The 5,646-nt window shown below is 39.7% G+C and overlaps 1 long non-coding RNA gene across 2 annotated transcripts; it reads right to left on the bottom strand.

The window, feature by feature from the left end:
• Positions 1–3,798: 3,798 nt before the first annotated feature.
• On the bottom strand, positions 3,799–5,646 carry LOC101892719 (uncharacterized). 2 transcript variants are annotated; one of them, XR_009343942.1, is made up of 3 exons: positions 5,136–5,646; positions 4,541–5,072; positions 3,799–4,044 (listed from the first exon to the last, which is right to left on the bottom strand). It is a non-coding gene; the product is annotated as an uncharacterized LOC101892719 (long non-coding RNA). The 2 variants fall into 2 exon arrangements; XR_009343943.1 differs by having other exon boundaries at positions 4,546–5,072.

The following is a 5,646-nucleotide window of genomic DNA, read 5'->3' as shown; positions in this document are numbered from 1 at the left end:
AGCTGTAACGTTCCCCCAGCGACCTATCCGCCAAGTAAATGAAATATATGATGAAATTTATGAAAAGCCTGTAGAAGTACCGGAGGAGAATATTGGTGAAGAGCTGTCAGCTATTCGGATACAACTCCAAATTAGAGTTCCAATTATCTGCTGGAACTGCCGAGAAAAGGGACATGTTTTTATGGACTGTCCAGTAGAAGTCCGGAAATTGTTCTGCTATAGGTGTGGGAAGCCGGACACAGTAACTCCAAAGTGTCCTGTCTGTCAACAGGGAAACTCCCGAAGGGGTGTGGAAGTGACAGGGGAAACACACCCGTCAGAGAACCCTGTGAATCGGAAGAATTAGCACCCAAAAACGTCCGAATTTTAATAAAAAACAACGATAATATATTTAGAGATAAGAGTAGTGTAGAATCGAAAAATTTTTCTGCAGGTCAGAGGCATTACATTCCATTAGAAGATCGCCAAAGAAATTATGTTAAGGTCAAGGAGAGAATTTTTAACTCAGAGTTTACCGTAATCCCGAAAAAAATTTGGAATTGAGGCAAGAAAATCCAAGAAGTGGCGTGAACAGCGAAGGTATTTGATAGAAACAATTTCGAGAGTGTCTAGTATTGCCTCAGATCCCAGAGTTTTCTCGGAAGTCAGTGTGCAAGGAAAAATCATGAATGGGCTCCTAGACACCGGCGAAGTCGATAGACTTCTGGGGAACATTCGAATTAGCCCCAGATGTGATAGGAGCTGCTGAAATTAATGTAGAGAAAGTTTTCAGGGATATGACTGATACGGGTCCCGACTACAAACTCAACCCTCACGAGTTAACAAATGATCAAGAGAATCGATTAAAATGCATAGTAAAAAATTCAAGACCTTTGAAGAAAATGGGCTAGGTTGTTCTAGTTTAGAAAAGCATTCGATTAAGCTTGTGGAAGGTGCGGAACCAGTTAAAAATCGCCACTACCCGATGTCTCCAGCTGTTCAAACGATAACATACCAAGAAGTCGACAAGATGTTAGCCCTTAAAGTTATTGAGGAAAGTGAAAGCCCCTGGAGCAATCGCACAACTATCGTGCGAAAGCCCGGAAAAAATCGTTTCTGTCTGGATGCTCGAAAGTTAAATAAGCTCACGGTCAAGGACGCATATCCCCTGCAAAACATTGAAAGAATAGTAAGCCGCATTAATGAAACTCATTATATTAGCAGTGTGGCAGATCGAATTAGACGAAGAAAGCAAGCCGTACACCGCTTTTACGATCCCAGGTCGTCCATTGTATCAATTCCGCGTGATTCCGTTTGGATTGTGTAATGCTGCACAAAGGTTATGTCGACTGATGGACAAAGTCATTCCCCAACGCCTTAAGGAGAATGTTTTTGTGTACTTGGACGACCTGTTGATCATTTCAAGTGATTTCGACGAGCACCTTCGTTTATTAAATGAAGAAGCCGACTGCCTTGACCGAGCAAATTTGACAATCGGGTTAACCAAGTCAAAATTTTGTTTTCGTCAGTTGAGATATTTGGGATTTATTATTGGAGAAGGCATGTTGCGTACTGACCCCGAAAAAGTAGAAGCAATTCGAAAAATTAGAATTCCCAAAAGTGCTAGAGAAGTGAGAAGTTTTCTGGGTACAGCAGGATGGTACCGAAGATTTATTAAAGACTTCGCATCACTTTAGGCTCCCCTTACTGATACCCTGAAGAAATTGCCCAAATTCGTAATTACGGAAAAGGCAAAGGGGGCATTTGAAAACTTAAAGAGGGCCTTAACTTCCGCACCGGTGTTACGCCACGCAGATTTTCCCAAACCCTTTTTTATTCAATGTGATGCTTCGGAATATGGCATCGGCGCTGTTCTATTTCAGCTGAATGCCGAAGGACATGAGCATCCGATCGCTTTCTATTCGAAAAAACTCAATAAGTGTCAGAGAAATTATAGCGTGACAGAGAAGGAATGCTTGGCGGCGGTGATGGCTATCAAAACTTTCCATCCTTACGTGGAGCTAATGGAATTCACCGTGATAACAGATCACGCTAGTTTACAATGGCTGATGAGTCTAAAGGACCTCAGCGGTAGTTTAGCTCGCTGGTCATTGCAACTTCAGGGATTTAACTTCAAAATCGAGCACCGAAAAGGAAAGGAAAATGTTGTCGCCGATATGCTATCCCGCTTACCCAATGCCGACGAAATAGACATGAATCGGGTTTTTGAATTCGAGACCACCGAGTTTGAAAGTGATTCGTACAAACAGCTAAGAGAAATTATAGCAAATAAAAAGGAGAATCTCCCCGATCTAAAGGTTGTCGACAATATGGTATTTAAAAGAGATCATAAGTCCTATAACGCAGAAACACAAGAGTTTCAGTGGACATTGTGGGTACCAGAGTCTTTGACCCATTCTTTAATAGAGCAAGCCCATGATAAAACTACGTCAGCTCACGGAGGCATATCAAAAACCATTTTTCGTTTAAGAGAAAAATATTACCTGCCTCTAATGGTAGCCCAGGTTAGGCAATACGTGTCTAAATGTACTGTTTGCAAAGAGACAAAGCCTACCAATGAAAATACTCAGCCTCAGATCGGAAATGAAGTCGTGACAAATCTTCTCTTCCAGAAACTCTACGTTGACTTCCTCGGGAAATACCCCCGGTCTAAAAGTGGCAACGCCTTTATATTTATAGTGGTGGACCACTTCAGCAAATTTACATTTCTTAAGGCAATGAGAGAGAGCAACAGCTTCCAATGTGGTAAAATTTATGGTTGAGAATATATTTCGTAAGTTTGGCGTACCCGAGACGATACATTCCGACAATGGGGCACAGTTCGTATCTAAAACTTTCAAAGACATGATTGAAACATATGGAATCAATCATATCCAAACAGCTCCATATGCTCCGCAGTCTAATGCATATGAGAGAGTCAATCAATCAGTATTGGCGGCGATTAGGGCATATCTAGAAAATGACCACAGAGATTGGGACGTGTATCTAACAGACATAGAGTGCGCCTTAAGAACATCGATTCATACTGCAACTGGTGTAACGCCATTTTTCGCGCTGTTTGGTCATGGTATGTACACCCATGGTTCAGATTATAAATTAGCTCGGAAGCTCCACTCATTGGCGGACCATGAAATTATACATTTAGATCGTAACGACAAGATGGAACGACAGAATATGCATCAGGCTTATCAACAAACCGCTAAAAGGTATAACGCAAGGGCTCGTACGATTATTTTCTCTTCGGGTCAAGAGGTATATAAAAGAAACTATGTTCTTAGCGATTTTGGTAAAAATTTTAATGCTAAGTTTGCCCGGAAATTTACGAAGTGTCGCATAGTAAAGCCTATAGGAAATAATATGTATTCTCACGAAGATCTAAATGGAAAGGCGATTGGAATCTGTCATGCAATAGATCTTAAAAGATAAGTGAAAAAGAAAGTCTTTTCAATCCCTTTCCCAATTCAATTTTTATAAAAAGAATTCTAAAATAAGTTTCAAAAACTATTTCACATTTGTTAGCAATTCTATTTCATATTTATCAGCAATTGTTTAATTCAAAATCGAATGAATCAAAACAAAACAGAGAAAATGTTTCTGAGGAAGCTAAATACGATAGTAAAATCACCTTCGTACAGAATTCATTCGTATTAAGGTTCAAAAATATCAGCTGATGTGTTCCCCTAATTTGGTAATTCAAATTAATCAGATTCTAGTTTCACGTTTATCTCAGCTATCTAATTTCTTTTACAAAATATCCTACGCGACATACAAATTTGAAAAAATGTATTTAAACACCCCCCGGTGGCGATAAAAAAGCACGATCTGGTTTATTCCGGCATAAATTAATGAAAGATTCCCATACATAAAAAGCGAACATACATAAAACTACATTCTACCAGACAATCACGTAGACACCACGATTACGGTATTTGTTTACCTATCAATCACATCAGCATATACCGCATACAAAATCCGTTCTTCGGCAACCACGACGACAAGATAGACATAAGCACAAATATTTCCGCATGCAAAATGTTTCACCACCTATTAAGGAATGAAAGTTATTAAATGTTCAAAACAAACAAAAAAAGTACCAGTTGGATTTTCCGACAGATGTAAACCCTAAATTGGGCGAACATATATGTGGAGCTATATCTAGATCTAAACTGATTTCAATAATAGTACAATAAGTAGGTAGAACAGCTTCGGAAAATTACCGAAATACATTCCTAGGGCTATGCCCGCATTCTGCCAAAATACTTCAAAATTGTATACGACAAAATGTTTTGATATTTGTTGTTATTTTTTTGAATGCGTTATTGAATGCACGGATTTTCTTCCAAAAATGTGATCCAAACTGTTTAATCCTTCAATTCCAGGACAAAACAGGTTAATATTTTTAACGCCGGCCACGCAGTATTCGTTTTTCCAAACATTGATTTTGAAAATATTTTTTTTTTATTTTCAAAACAAATAATACATACACAATAATGACAGAAGTCGAACACACTTGGAAATTGTAATCAGCTTTTAGCTCTACCTTACTTTTTTATTGTACCATGATTTCAATAATTTGATCAAATTATTTGTGTATCAAAGTACATATAGATTCCAACTTTGAAGATTATATCCATAACCAAGAAGAATGTGTGAAATTTTGATGGAATCGGAGAATTTTTCATTTAGAGCTGTTGGGTATTACCAGTGTGGATCCGCCGGAGAGGACAAATATATTCCAACTCCACACAAGGTCTTGGGTTGATAGAATTATTGGGTTGTTCCGGATGTTTACCTTTTTGTAGTGAAGGTCCCAAAGGAGTGGGCCGATAAATCCCATCCGTTCCTCTGAGCTTGTCTTAGTAGAAATACTGAATGCGGGATTTTATAAATAACCGAATGCGTATTTTAAAATTTATGAGCGTTTTTGATCTTCCCAAATGTTGACCTGCTATAGGGGGATTACCAGCGAGTTTCCCGGACTCCGAACTCGATCGATGTTTGGTAGTGACACGATATTTTCAGGGTGTCGATCGAGAATTATCAGGCGAACCAGCAAGACTTGTTTCACAGATCTGATGGACAGATTAGAAAAATAAATTAATTTATGTGGATCTATTTCGATGGGGGATACTTACCAGCATGAGGGGGAGGGGTTAGACCAGCCTGCTGTTCGGAGCTTATGCCCGGCATGAGACCTTCAGGGAGTGGGAAGTCCCCACGTAAATGAGTTATGCGGCCGTGCACATCACCTCCGTCCTCGATTTTCTGGCCGAAGTTGAAGTTTTGTTGCAGGCCGTTCACATACGGCGCAAAAAGGCAACAAATATATGGGGCCGTGTTTTTTGGCAAAATATGTCTACAACCACCGCAGAAATTATCCCAATTATGTTGGTAGTGCATCCCATAATTGGTTCTCAAATGGATTTGCTCAGTTTTCCTGGGATTTTAGTGAGGATGCTTCGAGATTTCAATTTGCTTGTAATTTCTGGGGTGTGTGTAGGTAGGGTGGGCGAGTGTGGGATCGATCCACCGAGATCCCTGTATGATGACTCCTATTTCGTGTATTGTAGAGTAGAGCAATTGTAGTAAAGTCCCCTTTCAATGTTAGTGTGTTGGATTCGATTGGCGGGTTGAGATCCCTGGCCC

This window comes from Musca domestica, unplaced genomic scaffold, assembly GCF_030504385.1.
Source record: "Musca domestica strain aabys unplaced genomic scaffold, Musca_domestica.polishedcontigs.V.1.1 7, whole genome shotgun sequence".
Lineage (NCBI taxonomy): Eukaryota > Metazoa > Arthropoda > Insecta > Diptera > Muscidae > Musca > Musca domestica.
The sequence above is the reverse complement of the archived record's forward strand: the minus strand, read 5'-3'. Positions and strand labels throughout refer to the sequence as shown.